This window comes from Cryptomeria japonica, unplaced genomic scaffold (assembly GCF_030272615.1).
Source record: "Cryptomeria japonica unplaced genomic scaffold, Sugi_1.0 HiC_scaffold_32, whole genome shotgun sequence".
NCBI lineage: Eukaryota > Viridiplantae > Streptophyta > Pinopsida > Cupressales > Cupressaceae > Cryptomeria > Cryptomeria japonica.
Genome location: NW_026728854.1, coordinates 922501 through 942500, shown reverse-complemented (window position 1 = coordinate 942500; position 20000 = coordinate 922501). Strand labels below are relative to the sequence as shown.

Genomic DNA, 20000 nt, shown 5'->3' with positions numbered 1-20000 from the left:
CAAGGTGCGCACCATGGCCCTCCAAGGTGCGCAGCATGGCGTGCACGAAGTCGGAGCCCGGTTTGCCCCGGGTGCGCACCTCGCGTGCACCTTCGCCAGGGTGGGCACCTCGGTGCGCACACCTTCTCAATGTTTTCTTGCCTTTTCTGGAAATTGGTGAAGGCAGCGCATCAAAGGTGCGCACCTCGGTGTGCTCCGAGGTGCGAACCCGAGAGCGCTCCGAGGTGCCCACGAAGTCGAAAGTCGGGTTAATTGCATTGTTTTCCCCGGGTGCGCTCCGAGGTGCGCAACATCGGTGCGCACCAAGGAGGGCTCCGAAGTGTGCTCCAAGGTGCGCACGATTCGGAGCTCGGTTTGCCCGGGGTGCGCACACCTTGGCTGGGTTGCGCACCCTTTGTGCGCTCCAAGGTGCGCACGAAGTCGGAGCTCGGTTTGCCCCGGGTGCGCACCTTCGCCAGGGTGCGCACCTTGATGCGCACGCCTTGGCTGGGCTGCGCACCTTGGTGGGCGCCATGGTGCGCACCTTTCGTGCGCTCCAAGGTGCGCACGAAGTCGGAGCTCGGTTTGCCCCGGGTGCGCACCTTGGTGGGCGCCATGGTGCACTCCGAGGTGCCCAAGATTGGTGCGCACCAAGGAGCGCTCCGAAGTGCGCTCCAAGGTGCGCAGGTGCGCGCGAAGTCGAAAGTTGGGTTAATTGTCCGGTTTGCCTCGGGTGCGCACCTTGCGTGCACCTTCGCCAGGGTGGGCGCCTTGGTGCGCACACCTTGGCTGGGCTGCGCACCCGGGCGCGCACACCTTGGCACCCGCGTTTCCTTCATTTTAAATTTTTTTTTTTTACAATCTCTCAAGTGGGAAATTCTATAATCTCAACTTTTTTTGCCTTTTCAGGAAACTTTTGAATGGAGCGCATCATTGGTGCGCTCCGAAGTGTGCTCCAAGGTGCGCACCTCTGGTGTGCTCCAAAGCTCTCTCCAGCTGCGTGCACCTGCCCCGGCCGCGCACCCGGCCCCGCCCAGCTTCGCTCACCTGTCCCGGGCGTCTGGTGCGGAACCTTAGAGTAAGAAACATCACCGTGCACCTTGGCCAACGTGCGCGACTCGACCGAGCGCGCACTGGCCGAGGTGCACACCGATTTCACCTGGGTGCGCGCGCAGCACCTCGGGCGCACCGGGGTGCGCGCACAACGCCCGGGTTGCACCGTGGCCTGTGTGCTCGGGGCGCCTCAGGTGCGCGCTCGGTGTCGCCCCCGCGCGCGCGGTAGTGCGGGCAGCGCACCCCGGCCCGGCCCGGCCCCGACGAGAACGCAAACGGGCAAAAGGTTTATTCAAATAGCATTGCGACGCCCGGCGAAAAACTAAAAAAGGGTGCAACACCGGGACTTCCCGGGAGGTCACCCATCCCAGTACTACTCCGGCCCAAGCGCGCTTAACTGCGGAGTTCTGATGGGATCCGGTGCACTAACGCTGGTATGATCGCACCCGTTATGAGCTTGTCGCAGTGTGTACTTAGCAAACCGCGACCCACGTGCGAATCCACCCCGGCCACCCACCCCCGTCGAGGTGCACACCCTCCCTCGCGAAGTGCGCCCCGTTCGCCAAGTGTGAGCCCTGCCCGGGTGCGCGCACCTTGCTAGGGCGTCGGGTGTGCACCCGGCCCGGCCTACGTGCGTGCACCTGGACGGGGCGTCGTGTGCGTGCAGTGTCCCGTCTGCAACGCGGTGCCCACACACCACCTCGGGCGCAACGACCTGCGCTCACATGTGGGCCGAGTGCACCTTGGTGCATGTTCGGGGCGCCTCGGGTGCACGCTCGATCTTGCCCCGGTGCACCAAGGCGCTCGGTTTGCCCCGGGTGCGCACTTGGTGCAAGGTGGGCACCCAAAATAGGGATCAAGCACCAAAACACAAGTTTCGGGATGCAAAATGGGACCCAAGGACCACAAATGCGTTCCAAGACCCATGATGGGTCCACGAGAACAAAAATGTGTTCCGAGACTTAATAAACAAATATTGGGTTTTAGGAGAAGAAACATGCTCTGATGCCCAAAACGAGAATCGACCCCGAAAAGGCCACAGGCCAAAAGTGGGATGCGAGACAAAAAAAAATGGGACCCGAGGACCAAAATTGGGTTCCCAGGTCGAAGACAGGGCAACCGGACAAGAAACGACCTCTAAGGCTCGAAATGAGTCCCGACGACTAAAACTTGACAAGAAGCACCCATCAGGCACCCAACTCGACACCCATGGGATGCCGACCCACCCGGGCTTCCACCTAGCACACCTTGGCACCCACCCACCCTCGCACCCAACCTCGCACCCAACTTAGCACCTTTGAACCCACATTGGCACTCACCCTGACCCTGGCACCTTGGAACCCACATTGGCACTCACCTTGACCCTGGCACCCACCTTTGCACTCACCTTGGGACCCACCCTGGCTCCCACCTCGGCACCCACCCAGACACCCACCTTGGTTCCTTGGCACCCACCTTGGATCCTTGGCACCCACCCCGACACCCACCTTGGCACGCAACTTGGCTACTTGCCACCCACCTTGGCTCCTTGACGCCCACCCCGACAACCACCCCGTGACCTACCCTGGCTAGGGTTGGTGCACACCCACCCTGGTGCCCACCTTGGCACCCACCCCATGACCCACCTTGGCACGCACCTTAGTACCCACCCCGTTACCCACCCTAGGACCCACCCCGTGACCCACCTTGGCCAGGGTGGGTGCCTTGGTGCGCACAACTTGCCTGGGCTGCACACCAGGGCGGGCTCAAGATGGCACCCGCGTTCCGTTTTTTTCACTATCTTTCAAAACGGAAATTTTAAAATCTCGTTTTTTTTTTTTTTTTGCCTTTTCTGGAAATTAGTGAAGGCAGCGCATCAAAGGTGCGCAATGCTGGTGCGAACCCGGGAGCGCTCCGATGTGTGCTCCAAGGTGCGGCGTGCACGAAGTCCGAGCCCGGCTTGCCCCGGGTGCGCACCTCGCGTGCACCTTCGCCGGGGTGAGCACCTTGGCTGGGTTGCGCGCCCTGGTGCGCACCAAGGAGCGCTCTGAAGTGTGCTCCAAGGTGCGGCGTGCACGAAGTCGGAGCTCGGTTTGCCCCGGGTGTGCACCTCGGGTGCGCACCTCGCGTGCACCTTCGCTGCGGTGGGCACCTTGGCTGGGTTGCGCGCCTTGGTGGGCACCATGCAGTGCACGAAGTCGGAGCCCGGTTTGCCCCGGGCGCGCACCTCCGCCAGGGTGGGCACCTTGGTGCGCACAACTTGCCTGGGCTGCGCACCAGGAAGGGCTCAAGATGGCACCCGCGTTCCGTTTTTTTCACTATCTTTCAGAACGGAAATTTTAAAATATCGTTTTTTTTTGCCTTTTCTGGAAATTAGTGAAGGCAGCGCATCAAAGGTGCGCAACGCTGGTGCGAACCTGGGAGCGCTCCGATGTGTGCTCCAAGGTGCGGCGTGCACGAAGTCGGAGCCCGGTTTGCCCCGGGTGCGCCCTGGTGGGCACCATGGTGCGCACCAAGGAGCGCTCCGAAGTGTGCTCCAAGGTGCGGCCTGCACGAAGTCGGAGCCCGGTTTGCCCCGGGTGTGCACCGCGGGTGGGCACCTTGGTGCGCATGCCTTGCCTGGGCTGCGCACCAGGGCGGGCTCAAGATGGCACCCGCGTTCCGTTTTTTTCACTATCTTTCAAAACGGAAATTTTAAAATCTCATTTTTATTTGCCTTTTCTGGAAATTAGTGAAGGCAGCGCATCAAAGGTGCGCACCTCGCTGCCCACCACGGTGCGCAACGCCGGTGGGCACCCGGGAGTGCTTCGAAGTGTGCTCCAAGGTGCTGCGTGCACGTTGTCGGAGCCCGGTTTGCCCCGGGTGCGCACCTCGCGTGCACCTTCGTCGGGGTGGGCACCTTGGCTGGGTTTGCCCCGGCTGCGCTCCGAAGCGGGGTTATTGGAGCGCCGCCTCTTTTTTTGTCGGAGCGTTTGGTGGGGTTTCTCGCATTGGCTCTTCCCAGGCCCGGTTGCCACCCTGGCGCGCACGAAGTCGGAAGTAGGGTTAATTGCCCGGGTGCGCACCTTTGCCAGGGTGGGCACCTTACCTGGGCTGTGCACCCGGGCGGGCTCAAGATGGCACCCGCGTTCCGTTTTTTTCACTATCTTTCAAAACGGAAATTTTAAAATCTCCTCTTTTTTTTGCCTTTTCTGGAAATTAGTGAAGGCAGCGCATCAAAGGTGCGCACCTCGCTGCCCACCTTGGTGTGCTCTGAGGTGCGCACCCGGGAGCGCTACGAAGTGTGCTCCAAGGTGCGGCGTGCACGTTGTCGGAGCCCGGTTTGCCCCGGGTGCGCACCTCGCCTGCACCTTGGCCGGGGTGGGCACCCTGGCTGGGTTTGCCCAGGGTGCGCTCCGAAGCGGGGTTACTGGAGCGCCCCCTCTTTTTTTGTCAGAGCGTTTGGTGGGGTTTCTCGCATTGGCTCTTCCCAGGCCCGGTTGTTGGGTGCGCTCCCACCCTGGCGCGCGCGAAGTTGGAAGTTGGGTTAATTGCCCGGGCGCGCACCTTCGCCAGGGTGGGCACCTTGGTGCGCACACCTTGGCTGGGCTGCGCACCAGGGCGGGCTCAAGATGGCACCAGCATTCCCTTTTTCTCACTATCTTTCAAAACGGAAATTTTAAAATCTCGTTTTCTTTTGCCTTTTATGGAAATTAGTGAAGGCATCGCATCAAAGGTGCGCACCTCGCTGCCCACCTTGGTGTGCTCCGAGGTGCCCACCACGGTGCGCTCCGAGGTGCCCACCACGGTGCGCAACGCCGGTGCGAACCCGGGAGCGCCCCGATGTGTGCTCCAAGGTGCGGCGTGCACGAAGCCGGACCCCGGTTTGCCCCGGGTGCGCACCTCGCGTGCACCTTGGTGCGCACACCTTGGCTGGGTTGCGCGGCCTGGTGGGCACCATGGTGCGCACCAAGGAGCGCTCCGAAGTGTGCTCCAAGGTGCGGCGTGCACGAAGTCCTAGCCCGGTTTGCCCCGGGTGCGCACCTTCGCCGCGGTGGGCACCATGGCGTGCACGAAGTCGGAGCCCGGTTTGCCCCGGGTGCGCACCTCGCGTGCACCTTCGCCGGGGTGGGCACCTCGGCTGGGTTGCGCGCCCTGGTGCGCACCAAGGAGCGCTCCGAAGTGTGCTCCAAGGTGCGGCGTGCACGAAGTCGGAGCCCGGTTTGCCCCGGGTGCGCACCTTCGCCGCGGTGGGCACCCTGGTGCGCACCATGGCGTGCACGAAGTCGGAGCCCGGTTTGCCCCGGGTGCGCACCTCGCGTGCACCTTCGGCGGGGTTGCGCGCCCTGGTGCGCACCAAGGAGCGCTCCGAAGTGTGCTCCAAGGTGCGGCGTGCACGAAGTCGGAGCCCGGTTTGCCCCGGGTGCGCACCTCGCGTGCACCTTCGGCGGGGTTGCGCGCCCTGGTGGGCACCATGGTGCGCACCAAGGAGCGCTCCGAAGTGTGCTCCAAGGTGCGGCGTGCACGAAGTCGGAGCCCGGTTTGCCCCGGGTGCGCACCTCGCGTGCACCTTCGCCGCGGTGGGCACCATGGCGTGCACGAAGTCGGAGCCCGGTTTGCCCCGGGTGCGCACCTCGCGTGCACCTTCGCCGGGGTGGGCACCTCGGCTGGGTTGCGCGCCCTGGTGCGCACCAAGGAGCGCTCCGAAGTGTGCTCCAAGGTGCGGCGTGCACGAAGTCGGAGCCCGGTTTGCCCCGGGTGCGCACCTCGCGTGCACCTTCGCCGCGGTGGGCACCATGGCGTGCACGAAGTCGGAGCCCGGTTTGCCTCGGGTGCGCACCCCGCGTGCACCTTCGCCGGGGTGGGCACCTCGGCTGGGTTGCGCGCCCTGGTGCGCACCAAGGAGCGCTCCGAAGTGTGCTCCAAGGTGCGGCGTGCACGAAGTCGGAGCCCGGTTTGCCCCGGGTGCGCACCTCGCGTGCACCTTCGCCGCGGTGGGCACCTTGGCTGGGTTGGGCACCATTGAGCGCTCCGAAGTGTGCTCCAAGGTGCGCACCATGGCCCTCCAAGGTGCGCAGCATGGCGTGCACGAAGTCGGAGCCCGGTTTGCCCCGGGTGCGCACCTCGCGTGCACCTTCGCCAGGGTGGGCACCTCGGTGCGCACACCTTCTCAATGTTTTCTTGCCTTTTCTGGAAATTGGTGAAGGCAGCGCATCAAAGGTGCGCACCTCGGTGTGCTCCGAGGTGCGAACCCGAGAGCGCTCTGAGGTGCCCACGAAGTCGAAAGTCGGGTTAATTGCATTGTTTTCCCCGGGTGCGCTCCGAGGTGCGCAACATCGGTGCGCACCAAGGAGGGCTCCGAAGTGTGCTCCAAGGTGCGCACGATTCGGAGCTCGGTTTGCCCGGGGTGCGCACACCTTGGCTGGGTTGCGCACCCTTTGTGCGCTCCAAGGTGCGCACGAAGTCGGAGCTCGGTTTGCCCCGGGTGCGCACCTTCGCCAGGGTGCGCACCTTGATGCGCACGCCTTGGCTGGGCTGCGCACCTTGGTGGGCGCCATGGTGCTCACCTTTCGTGCGCTCCAAGGTGCGCACGAAGTCGGAGCTCGGTTTGCCCCGGGTGCGCACCTTGGTGGGCGCCATGGTGCACTCCGAGGTGCCCAAGATTGGTGCGCACCAAGGAGCGCTCCGAAGTGCGCTCCAAGGTGCGCAGGTGCGCGCGAAGTCGAAAGTTGGGTTAATTGTCCGGTTTGCCTCGGGTGCGCACCTTGCGTGCACCTTCGCCAGGGTGGGCGCCTTGGTGCGCACACCTTGGCTGGGCTGCGCACCCGGGCGCGCACACCTTGGCACCCGCGTTTCCTTCATTTTAAATTTTTTTTTTTTACAATCTCTCAAGTGGGAAATTCTATAATCTCAACTTTTTTTGCCTTTTCAGGAAACTTTTGAATGGAGCGCATCATTGGTGCGCTCCGAAGTGTGCTCCAAGGTGCGCACCTCTGGTGTGCTCCAAAGCTCTCTCCAGCTGCGTGCACCTGCCCCGGCCGCGCACCCGGCCCCGCCCAGCTTCGCTCACCTGTCCCGGGCGTCTGGTGCGGAACCTTAGAGTAAGAAACATCACCGTGCACCTTGGCCAACGTGCGCGACTCGACCGAGCGCGCACTGGCCGAGGTGCACACCGATTTCACCTGGGTGCGCGCGCAGCACCTCGGGCGCACCGGGGTGCGCGCACAACGCCCGGGTTGCACCGTGGCCTGTGTGCTCGGGGCGCCTCGGGTGCGCGCTCGGTGTCGCCCCCGCGCGCGCGGTAGTGCGGGCAGCGCACCCCGGCCCGGCCCGGCCCCGACGAGAACGCAAACGGGCAAAAGGTTTATTCAAATAGCATTGCGACGCCCGGCGAAAAACTAAGAAAGGGTGCAACACCGGGACTTCCCGGGAGGTCACCCATCCTAGTACTACTCCGGCCCAAGCGCGCTTAACTGCGGAGTTCTGATGGGATCCGGTGCACTAACGCTGGTATGATCGCACCCGTTATGAGCTTGTCGCAGTGTGTACTTAGCAAACCGCGACCCACGTGCGAATCCACCCCGGCCACCCACCCCCGTCGAGGTGCACACCCTCCCTCGCGAAGTGCGCCCCGTTCGCCAAGTGTGAGCCCTGCCCGGGTGCGCGCACCTTGCTAGGGCGTCGGGTGTGCACCCGGCCCGGCCTACGTGCGTGCACCTGGACGGGGCGTCGTGTGCGTGCAGTGTCCCGTCTGCAACGCGGTGCCCACACACCACCTCGGGCGCAACGACCTGCGCTCACATGTGGGCCGAGTGCACCTTGGTGCATGTTCGGGGCGCCTCGGGTGCACGCTCGATCTTGCCCCGGTGCACCAAGGCGCTCGGTTTGCCCCGGGTGCGCACTTGGTGCAAGGTGGGCACCCAAAATAGGGATCAAGCACCAAAACACAAGTTTCGGGATGCAAAATGGGACCCAAGGACCACAAATGCGTTCCAAGACCCATGATGGGTCCACGAGAACAAAAATGTGTTCCGAGACTTAATAAACAAATATTGGGTTTTAGGAGAAGAAACATGCTCTGATGCCCAAAACGAGAATCGACCCCGAAAAGGCCACAGGCCAAAAGTGGGATGCGAGACAAAAAAAAATGGGACCCGAGGACCAAAATTGGGTTCCCAGGTCGAAGACAGGGCAACCGGACAAGAAACGACCTCTAAGGCTCGAAATGAGTCCCGACGACTAAAACTTGACAAGAAGCACCCATCAGGCACCCAACTCGACACCCATGGGATGCCGACCCACCCGGGCTTCCACCTAGCACACCTTGGCACCCACCCACCCTCGCACCCAACCTCGCACCCAACTTAGCACCTTTGAACCCACATTGGCACTCACCCTGACCCTGGCACCTTGGAACCCACATTGGCACTCACCTTGACCCTGGCACCCACCTTTGCACTCACCTTGGGACCCACCCTGGCTCCCACCTCGGCACCCACCCAGACACCCACCTTGGTTCCTTGGCACCCACCTTGGATCCTTGGCACCCACCCCGACACCCACCTTGGCACGCAACTTGGCTACTTGCCACCCACCTTGGCTCCTTGACGCCCACCCCGACAACCACCCCGTGACCTACCCTGGCTAGGGTTGGTGCACACCCACCCTGGTGCCCACCTTGGCACCCACCCCATGACCCACCTTGGCACGCACCTTAGTACCCACCCTGTTACCCACCCTAGGACCCACCCCGTGACCCACCTTGGCCAGGGTGGGTGCACCCACCCTGGTGCCCACCTTGGCACCCACCCATCCTAGCACCCAGCCTGTGACCGGGCTTGGAACCCAACCTTGCACCCGTCTTGGCCAGTGTGGGTGCGCACCCATCCTGGCACCCACGTTGTGACACACCCTTTAACCCACGCACCCTAGCAGCCACGTTGGCACCCACCTTGGAACACAACCTAGCAACTTGGCACCCACCCCGTGACCCACCTTGGCATCCACCATAGCAGTCGCCCACTTGGCACCCACCTTGGAACCCAAGTTGGCACCCACCTCGGCACCCACCTTGACACTTGTGGACCCACCTTGCCACTCACCCTAGCATCGACCCATCCTAGCACCCACCCTGGCACCTTTGCACCCTAGCACTCACCCATCCTAGCACCTAACCTGTGACCCACCTTGACACTCACCCTCGCACCCACCTTGGAACCCAACCTAGCACCCACCCACCCTGACACCAACCCTAGCACCTACCCACCCTTGCACCCACCCTGTGACCCATCTTGGCACCCACCCATCCTACCACTCAACCTATCACCCACCTTCTCACCCACCTTGGCATCCACCTTAGCACCCACCCACACTGGCACCTTGGCACCCACCTCGGGCAAGGTGGGTGCACACCCACCCTGACACCCAATTTAGAACCAACCGAGCATGTTACCCACCTTGGCACCCACATTGCAGCCCACCCTAGTACCCACCCTATGACCCACATTGGCATCCACACCCTAGCACCCAGGCACCTCGACACCCGCCTTGACACGCACCCTAGCACTAAACCTGTGACCCACCTTGGAACTCACCCTAGAACCCACCCACCCTGTGAACCACCTTGGCATCCACCTTAGCACCCACCCACCTTGGCACCCACTCTAGCACTCACCCATCCTAACACCCAACTTGTTACCCACCTTGGCACCCGCCCTCGCGTCCACCTTGAAACCCACCCTAGCACCCACCCACGCAGGAGCCCACCTTGGCACCCAACCTAACACCCACGCATCCTGGCACCCAACTTGTGACCCACCTTGGAACCCACCCTAGTACCCACCTTTGAACCCACTATATCACCAACCCACCTTGGCACCCACCCTATGACCCTCTTTGGAATCCACCCTAGCACGCACCCACCCTGGCACCCACCATGGAGCGCACCCTAGCACCCACCCACCTCGGCACGCACCTCAACACCCACCTTGGTGTGCGCACTGCGCCAACCTCTCAAAGACCCTATGTGGTGCGCTCCAAAGTGTACACCTTTGGTGCGCTCCAAGGTGCGCACCTTTGGTGCACACCGAGGTGCACACCAAAGTGTGCACCGAGGTGAGCACCAAAGTGCACTCCAAGGTGCACACCAAGGCGTGCACCTTTGGTGCGGTCAATGCAAACGAATTCGGAAGTTGGGGTCGATGTCCTAATCGCTGCTGCAGACTACACGTATGAGAATCGGACAAATAGCTTTATATAGGGGAGGTGTTGCGTTTGATGGGTCGACTCCCCTGGTTGTGTGCACTGCACCAACTTCAAAGACCCTGTCTTGTTTAAGAAGTCAAAAGTTGGGGTGGATGTCCTAATCATTGCTGCAGTCTACGCATGTATGAGAATCAGACAAATAGCTTATATAGGGGAGGTGTTGCATTCGGTGGGTTGACTCCCCTGGTTGTGCGCACTGCGCCAACCTCAAAGACCCCGCATAGCAGAAGAAGTCGGAAGTCGGATTTTGGTGAGCACCAAGGCGTGCACCTTTGGTGCGGTCAACGCAGACGAATTCAGAAGTTGGGGTGGATGTCCTAATCGTTGTTGCAGGCTACACATGTATGAGAATCAGACAAATAGCTTATATAGGGGAGGTGTTGGGTTTGATGGGTCAACTCCCTTGGTTGTGCGCATTACGCCAACCTCAAAGACCTTGTTTTCGTTAAGAAGTCAAAAGTTGGGGTCAATGTCCTAATGGCTCCTGTAGGCTACACATGTATGAGAATCGGACAAATAGCTTATATAGGGGAGGTGTTGGGTTTGATGGGTCGACTCCCCTGGTTGTGCGCATTACGTCAACCTCAAAGACCTTGTTTTCGTTAAGAAGTCAAAAGTTGGGGTCGATGTCCTAATTGCTCCTGTAGACTACACATGTATGAGAATCAGACAAATAGCTTATATAGGGGAGGTGTTGGGTTTGATGGGTTGACTCCCCTAGTTGTTCGCATTACACCAACCTCAAAGACCTTGTTTTCGTTTAGAAGCCGAAAGTTGGGGTCGATGTCCTAATTGCTCCTGCAGGCTACGCATGTATGAGAATCAGACAAATAGCTTATATAGGGGAGGTGTTGGGTTTGATGGGTCGACTCCCCTGGTTGTGCGCATTGCGCCAACCTCAAAGACCCTGCATTGCGGATGAAGTCGAAAGTCAGAGTTTGGTGTGCTACAAGGTGTGGTCGAAGGTGCTCACCTAGGTGTGCACCTTTGGAGCGCAGGAAAAGTGCCCTCCAAAAGTGCGCACCTTTGGAGTGCACAAAAGTGCCCTCCAAAAGTGCGCACCTTTGGAGCGCACAAAAGTGCCCTCCAAAAAGTGCCCTCCAAAAGTGCGCACCTTTGGAGCGCACAAAAGTGCCCTCCAAAAAGTGCCCTCCAAAAGTGCGCACCTTTGGAGTGCAGAAAAGTGCCCTCCAAAAAGTGCCCTCCAAAAGTGTGCACCTTTGGAGTGCACAAAAGTGCCCTCCAAAAGTGCGCACCTTTGGAGCGCAGAAAAGTGCCCTCCAAAAAGTGCCCTCCAAAAGTGCGCACCTTTGGAGCGCAGAAAAGTGCCCTCCAAAAAGTGCCCTCCAAAAGTGCGCACCTTTGGAGCGCAGAAAAGTGCCCTCCAAAAAGTGCCCTCCAAAAGTGCGCACCTTTGGAGCGCAGAAAAGTGCCCTCCAAAAAGTGCCCTCCAAAAGTGCGCACCTTTGGAGCGCACAAAAGTGCCCTCCAAAAAGTGCCCTCCAAAAGTGCGCACCTTTGGAGCGCACAAAAGTGCCCTCCAAAAGTGCGCACCTTTGGAGCGCACAAAAGTGCCCTCCAAAAGTGCGCACTTTTGGTGCGCACCAAGGCGCTGGTTCGGTCGTTGCAGGCGAGTTCGGAAGTTGGGGTCGATGTCCTGAGCGGAGGTGCAAACTACACAGGTGTCGGAATCGGACAAATAGCTTATATAGGGGAGGTGTATGCTTCGATGGGTCGACTCCCCAGGTTGAGCGCACCGCGCCAACCTCAAAGACCCTACGGTATGGATGAAGTCGGAAGTTGGGTCCGATGACCGATTCGATTAGTAGGTATGCTCATGAGGTCGGAATTTGGGTCCGATGACCTGCCATGTGCAGGAAGGCGAATGTTGGCACTGTGCGTTGCAAGGTGCACACCAAGGTGCTGGTGCGGTCTTTTTAGTCGAGTTCGGAAGTTGGGGTCGATGTCCTGATCGGAGGTGCAAGCTACACAGGTGTGGGAATCGGACAAATAGCTTATATAGGGGAGGTGTATGCTTCGTTGGGTCGACTCCCCGGGTTGAGCGCACCGCGCCAACCTCAAAGACCCTACGGTATGGATGAAGTCGGAAGTTGGGTCCGATGACCGATTCGATATGTAGGCATACTCGCGAGGTCGGAATTTGGGTCCGATGACCTGCCATGTGCAGGAAGGCGAATGTTGGCACTGTGCGTTGCAAGGTGCGCACCAAGGCGCTGGTTCGGTCGTTGCAGGCGAGTTCGGAAGTTGGGGTCGATGTCCTGATCGGAGGTGCAAACTACACAGGTGTGGGAATCGGACAAATAGCTTATATAGGGGAGGTGTATGCTTCGTTGGGTCGACTCCCCGGGTTGAGCGCACCGCGCCAACCTCAAAGACCCTACGGTATGGATGAAGTCGGAAGTTGTGTCCGATGACCGATTCGATATGTAGGCATACTCGCGAGGTCGGAATTTGGGTCCGATGACCTGCCATGTGCAGGAAGGCGAATGTTGGGACTGTGCGTCGCAAGGTGCGCACCAAGGCGCTGGTGCCGTCGTTGCAGTCGAGTTCGGAAGTTGGGGTCGATGTCCTGGTCAGAGGTGCAAACTACACAGGTGTGGGAATCGGACAAATAGCTTATATAGGGGAGGTGTATGCTTCGATGGGTCGACTCCCCGGGTTGAGCGCACCGCGCCAACCTCAAAGACCCTACAGTATGGATGAAGTCGGAAGTTGGGTCCGATGACCGATTCGATACGTAGGCATATTGGCGAGGTCTGAATTTGTGTCCGATGACCTGCCATGCGCAGGAAGGCGGAATTTGGGTCCGATGACCGAGTTGATGGCGTGCCATGCGCAGAAAGGCGGAATTTGGGTCCGATGACCGAGTTGATGTTGATGGCCCGCCATGCACAGGAAGGCGGAATTTGGGTCCGATGACCGATTTGAAGGCGTGCCATGCGCAGAAAGGCGGAGTTTGGGTCCGATGACCGAGTTGATATTGATGGCCCGCCATGCGCAGGAAGGCGGAATTTGGGTCCGATGACCTGACATACGCATGGAGTCCGACTCGGGGGCCGATGTTCGATTCGATGACTTGCATTGTGGGTAAAGTCGGAAGTTGTGGTCTTTGACCCGATTCGATGACCAGACTTCGGCTGCTTGAGAATCGGACAAATAACTTATATAGGGGAGGTAGTGTTCTCGAGCATCCTCCCCCCGTGCCCGTTTATGTCGATTGATGCTGGTGCTCGACTGGTTGGAGCGCTCGGATGCAAAAATCTTGCACCAGGATTTATCGATTGTGATGGACACGGCAAGTCTCCTGATTGCTATGCAGGAGCTCATCGTGAATCTCTATGCGGCCTTGGTATGGACTCGACCTGCGGAATGGTTCGGCAATGGTAGTCGCTCCAACACGTCCTTGCAATGGCCACAGAGGTGATTCGACTAGAGCTCCAGTCTAGCTTTTGGGTTGCTTGGCGGACTGGTATAGCCGCGATCGAGTTCCGGCCATGAACGTTTTAGATAGCTCTTGGGCTTTCTGGGACGGAAGTCGGAAGTTTGGGCTGTTGTCCGATTTGATGACCATTCTTCGGATGTGTGAGAATCGGACAAATAACTTATATAGGGGACTGTGTTGTCTCACGCAGCCCCCTCCGTGCCCCTCTATCTCGACCGATGTTGGTGCTTGAAAGGGTTGGGATCGCTCGGATTTATAAACGTGCACCACCATTTGTCGAGTGTGAGGGACGCGGCAGGTCTCCTAAATGCTATACGGGCGCTCTCTGAGAATCTCTATCCGGCCTCGACACAGACTAGTCTTGCTGAATGGTTTGGCACTGGTAGTCGATCCAACACGTCGTTGTTGTGGCCGCCTAGGCGATTCGATTCGAGCCCCCGTCTAGCTTTTGGGTTGCTTGGCGGATTTTGCCCTATCCGCAAGTGAGCTCGGTCCCTAAACGTTCGAGAAACCCGATTGCTATGCGCCGACTCTCTTTCTTGCGAGCCTCCATCTAGCTTTTGGGTCTCTACGGAACGGAAGTCGGAATCTGGGACCGTTGTTTGATTCGACGAGGCAGACTACGGTTGTGCGAGAATCGGACAAATAACTTATATAGGGGAGGTGTTGACTGGAGCATTCTCCCCCGTGCCCCTCTAACTCGACCAATGCTGGCGCTCGAACGGTGGTAGCGCTCGGATTTTCGTTGAGCGCCAGCATTGGTCGATTTAGAGGGGCATGCGAGATTCCCGAATGCTATGCGAGGGCTCTAACGGAAATGTCTATTGGTTTCGGTATGGATGCAATTGCGAGTGGTTCGGCAAAGGTAGTCGTTCCGATGCGTCCATGTCGTGGCCAAATCGATAATTCGATTTGAGCCCTCGTATAGCATTTGGGTCTCTCGATGTGATTCCGCATTCCAGTCCCTTTGGGCACTGCTTGAGCCGCATCCCAGGGGGTTCCCTTCCCAATAATCTGCCTCGCAACCCGATTGCTATGCGGTGAGGCTCCTCGGCCGCCTCGGAACTATCTGTGTATCAGACGCATCGCGGGATAAGGGGTTGGCAACGGTAGTCGCCCCAAGCGCGTCCGATGCTTGGACCATTCCGAGGCGGCCCTGAAGCCTCTTCCGTCTAGCCGTTGGGTCCTTCTCGCCGCATCCCTTGCCTCGCACCCCGATTGCTATGCGGTGAGGCTCCTCGGCCGCCTTGGAACTATCTGTGTATCAGACGCATCGCGGGATAAGGGGTTGTCACTGGTAGTCGCCCCAAGCGCGTCCGATGCTTGGACCATTCCGAGGCGGCCCTGAAGCCTCTTCCGTCTAGCCGTTGGGTCCTTCTCGCCGCATCCCTCGACTCGCACCCCGATTGCTATGCGGTGAGGCTCCTCGGCCGCCTTGGAACTATCTGTGTATCGGACGCGTCGCGGGATAAGGGGTTGTCACTGGTAGTCGCCCCAAGCGCGTCCGATGCTTGGACCATTCCGAGGCGGCCCTGAAGCCTCTTCCGTCTAGCCGTTGGGTCCTTCTCGCCGCATCCCTCGCCTCGCACCCCGATTGCTATGCGGTGAGGCTCCTCGGCCGCCTTGGAACTATTTGTGTATCGGACGCGTTGCGGGATAAGGGGTTGTCACTGGTAGTCGCCCCAAGCGCGTGCGATGCATGGACCATTCCCAGGCGGCCCTGAAGCCTCTTCCGTCTAGCCGTTGGGTCCTTCTCGCCGCATCCCTCGCCTCGCACCCCGATTGCTATGCGGTGAGGCTCCTCGGCCGCCTTGGAACTATCTGTGTATCGGACGCGTCGCGGGATAAGGGGTTGTCACTGGTAGTCGCCCCAAGCGCGTCCGATGCTTGGACCATTCCGAGGCGGCCCTGAAGCCTCTTCCGTCTAGCCGTTGGGTCCTTCTCGCCGCATCCCTCGCCTCGCACCCCGATTGCTATGCGGTGAGGCTCCTCGGCCGCCTTGGAACTATCTGTGTATCGGACGCGTCGCGGGATAAGGGGTTGTCACTGGTAGTCGCCCCAAGCGCGTCCGATGCTTGGACCATTCCGAGGCGGCCCTGAAGCCTCTTCCGTCTAGCCGTTGGGTCCTTCTCGCCGCATCCCTCGCCTCGCACCCCGATTGCTATGCGGTGAGGCTCCTCGGCCGCCTTGGAACTATCTGTGTATCGGACGCGTCGCGGGATAAGGGGTTGTCACTGGTAGTCGCCCCAAGCGCGTCCGATGCTTGGACCATTCCGAGGCGGCCCTGAAGCCTCTTCCGTCTAGCCGTTGGGTCCTTCTCGCCGCATCCCTCGCCTCGCACCCCGATTGCTATGCGGTGAGGCTCCTCGGCCGCCTTGGAACTATCTGTGTATCGGACGCATCGCGGGATAAGGGGTTGTCACTGGTAGTCGCCCCAAGCGCGTCCGATGCTTGGACCATTCCGAGGCGGCCCTGAAGCCTCTTCCGTCTAGCCGTTGGGTCCTTCTCGCCGCATCCCTCGCCTCGCACCCCGATTGCTATGCGGTGAGGCTCCTCGGCCGCCTTGGAACTATCTGTGTATCGGACGCGTCGCGGGATAAGGGGTTGTCACTGGTAGTCGCCCCAAGCGCGTCCGATGCTTGGACCATTCCGAGGCGGCCCTGAAGCCTCTTCCGTCTAGCCGTTGGGTCCTTCTCGCCGCATCCCTCGCCTCGCACCCCGATTGCTATGCGGTGAGGCTCCTCGGCCGCCTTGGAACTATCTGTGTATCGGACGCGTCGCGGGATAAGGGGTTGTCACTGGTAGTCGCCCCAAGCGCGTCCGATGCTTGGACCATTCCGAGGCGGACCTGAAGCCTCTTCCGTCTAGCCGTTGGGTCCTTCTCGCCGCATCCCTCGCCTCGCACCCCGATTGCTATGCGGTGAGGCTCCTCGGCCGCCTTGGAACTATCTGTGTATCGGACGCGTCGCGGGATAAGGGGTTGTCACTGGTAGTCGCCCCAAGCGCGTCCGATGCTTGGACCATTCCGAGGCGGCCCTGAAGCCTCTTCCGTCTAGCCGTTGGGTCCTTCTTGCCGCATCCCTCGCCTCGCACCCCGATTGCTATGCGGTGAGGCTCCTCGGCCGCCTTGGAACTATCTGTGTATCGGACGCGTCGCGGGATAAGGGGTTGTCACTGGTAGTCGCCCCAAGCGCGTCCGATGCTTGGACCATTCCGAGGCGGCCCTGAAGCCTCTTCCGTCTAGCCGTTGGGTCCTTCTCGCCGCATCCCTCGCCTCGCACCCCGATTGCTATGCGGTGAGGCTCCTCGGCCGCCTTGGAACTATCTGTGTATCGGACGCATCGCGGGATAAGGGGTTGTCACTGGTAGTCGCCCCAAGCGCGTCCGATGCTTGGACCATTCCGAGGCGGCCCTGAAGCCTCTTCCGTCTAGCCGTTGGGTCCTTCTCGCCGCATCCCTCGCCTCGCACCCCGATTGCTATGCGGTGAGGCTCCTCGGCCGCCTTGGAACTATCTGTGTATCGGACGCGTCGCGGGATAAGGGGTTGTCACTGGTAGTCGCCCCAAGCGCGTCCGATGCTTGGACCATTCCGAGGCGGACCTGAAGCCTCTTCCGTCTAGCCGTTGGGTCCTTCTCGCCGCATCCCTCGCCTCGCACCCCGATTGCTATGCGGTGAGGCTCCTCGGCCGCCTTGGAACTATCTGTGTATCGGACGCGTCGCGGGATAAGGGGTTGTCACTGGTAGTCGCCCCAAGCGCGTCCGATGCTTGGACCATTCCGAGGCGGCCCTGAAGCCTCTTCCGTCTAGCCGTTGGGTCCTTCTCGCCGCATCCCTCGCCTCGCACCCCGATTGCTATGCGGTGAGGCTCCTCGGCCGCCTTGGAACTATCTGTGTATCGGACGCGTCGCGGGATAAGGGGTTGTCACTGGTAGTCGCCCCAAGCGCGTCCGATGCTTGGACCATTCCGAGGCGGACCTGAAGCCTCTTCCCTCTAGCCGTTGGGGCTTTCTCGCCGCATCCCTCGCCTCGCACCCCGATTGCTATTCGGTGAGGCTCCTCGGCCGCCTTGGAACTATCTGTGTATCGGACGCATCGCGGGATAAGGGGTTGGCAGTGGTAGTCGCCCCAAGCGCGTCCGATGCTTGGACCATTCCGAGGCGGCCCTGCAGCCTCTTCCGTCTAGCCGTTGGGGCCATCTCGCTGCATCCCCCACCTCGCACCACGATTGCTATGCGGTGAGGCTCCTTGGCCGCCTCGGAACTATCTGTGTATCGGACGCATCGCGGGATAAGGGGTTGTCACTGGTAGTCGCCCCAAGCGCGTCCGATGCTTGGACTATTCCGAGGCGGCCCTGCAGCCTCTTCCGTCTAGCCGTTGGGGCCATCTCGCCGCATCCCCCAGCTCCTCGGCCGCCTCGGAACTATCTGTGTATCGGACGCATCGCGGGATAAGGGGTTGGCAGTGGTAGTCGCCCCAAGCGCGTTCGATGCTTGGACTATTCCGAGGCGGCCCCGCAGCCTCTTCCGTCTACCCTTTGGGGCCATCTCGCCGCATCCCTCGCCTCGCACCCCGATTGCTATGCGGTGAGGCTCCTCGGCCGCCTGGGAACTATCTTCGTATCGGATGCATCGCGGGATAAGGGGTTGTCACTGGTAGTCGCCCCAAGCGCGTCCGATGCTTGGACTATTCCGAGGCGGCCCTGTGGCCTCTTCCGTCTAGCCGTTGGGGCCATCTCGCCGCATCCCTCACCTCGCACCCCCATTGCTATGCGGTGAGGCTCCTCGGCCGCCTTGGAACTGTCTTCGTATCGGAAGCATCGCGGGATAAGGGGTTGTCACTGGTAGTCGCCCCAAGCGCGTCCGATGCTTGGACTATTCCGAGGCGGCCCTGCAGCCTCTTCCGTCTAGCCGTTGGGGCCATCTCGCCGCATCCCCCACCTCGCACCCGGATTGCTATGCGGTGAGGCTCCTCGGCCGCCTTGGAACTATCTTCGTATCGGACGCATCGCGGGATAAGGGGTTGTCACTGGTAGTCGCCCCAAGCGCGTCCGATGCTTGGACTATTCCGACGCGGCCCTGTGGCCTCTTCCGTCTAGCCGTTGGGGCCATCTCGCCGCATCCCCCACCTCGCACCCCGATTGCTATGCGGTGAGGCTCCTCGGCCGCCTTGGAACCATCTTCGTATCGGACGCATCGCGGGATGAGGGGTTGTCACTGGTAGTCGCCCCAAGCGCGTCCGATGCTTGGACCATTCCGAGGCGGCCCTGAAGCCTCTTCCGTCTAGCCGTTGGGGCCTTCCCGCCCCATCCCTCGCCTCGCACCCCCGATTGCTATGCGGTGAGGCTCCTCGGCCGCCTTGGAACCATCTGTGTATCGGACGCATCGCGGGATAAGGGGTTGGCACTGGTAGTCGCCCCAAGCGCGTCCGATGCTTGGAGCATTCCGAGGTGGCCCTGAAGCCTCTTCCGTCTAGCCGTTGGGGCCTTCCCGCCCCATCCCTCGCCTCGCACCCCGATTGATATGCGGTGAGGCTCCTCGGCCGCCTTGGAACTATCTGTGTATCGGACGCATCGCGGGATAAGGGGTTGGCACTGGTAGTCGTCCCAATCGCGTCCGATGCTTGGACCATTCCGAGGCGGCCCTGCAGCCTCTTCCGTTTAGCCGTCGGGGCCTTCCCGCCGCATCCCTCGCCTCGCATCCCGATTCCTATGCGGTGAGTCTTCTCGGCCGCCGCGGAACTATACCTGTTATTGCTACTGCATCCTTCGGCTGGTAACCTCCTCTGCCGCCTTGGAACGTTCTCTTTGTCGGACGCGTCGCGGGATAAGGGGTTGGCACTGGTAGTCGCCCCAAGCGCGCCCGATGCATAGACCGCTCCGAGTTGACCTTGCTTTCAGCCTCTCACATGCATAGACCTCTCTGAGTCGACCCTGCAGCCTCTCACGTTTAGCCTTTGGAATCTCGCCTCACAACATGATTGCTATCCTTGATGCATCCCTTGCCTCGAGCCCTGATTGCTTTCTTGGCTGCATCCCTCCTCTCCTCACAGCCCGGTTGTCATCACTGCTTCATCCGTCGCTTCATGCATTCTGGCTGCTGGGCCCTTCCCACCGCACACCTCGATTGCTATCTCTTCTGCATCACACACCCCGATTGCTATCTCTGCTACATCCCTCGGCTCTCACTTCTGCATCCTTCGCCTCCCACCTCGATTGCTATCAATGCTGCATCCGTAACCTCACACCCCGATTGCTATGCGGGGAGGCTCCTTGGCCGCCTTGGA

General features: G+C 60.5%; 2 non-coding genes across 2 annotated transcripts; both read right to left on the bottom strand.

Annotated features, from left to right (window-relative positions):
* Nucleotides 1-1361: 1361 nt before the first annotated feature.
* On the bottom strand, nt 1362-1480 carry LOC131861642 (5S ribosomal RNA). Its single transcript, XR_009360675.1, has one exon. It is a non-coding gene; the product is annotated as a 5S ribosomal RNA (ribosomal RNA).
* A 5915-nt stretch (nt 1481-7395) lies between these two features.
* LOC131861634 (5S ribosomal RNA) lies at nt 7396-7514 on the bottom strand. The gene has a single exon (XR_009360668.1). It is a non-coding gene; the product is annotated as a 5S ribosomal RNA (ribosomal RNA).
* Nucleotides 7515-20000: the final 12486 nt, after the last annotated feature.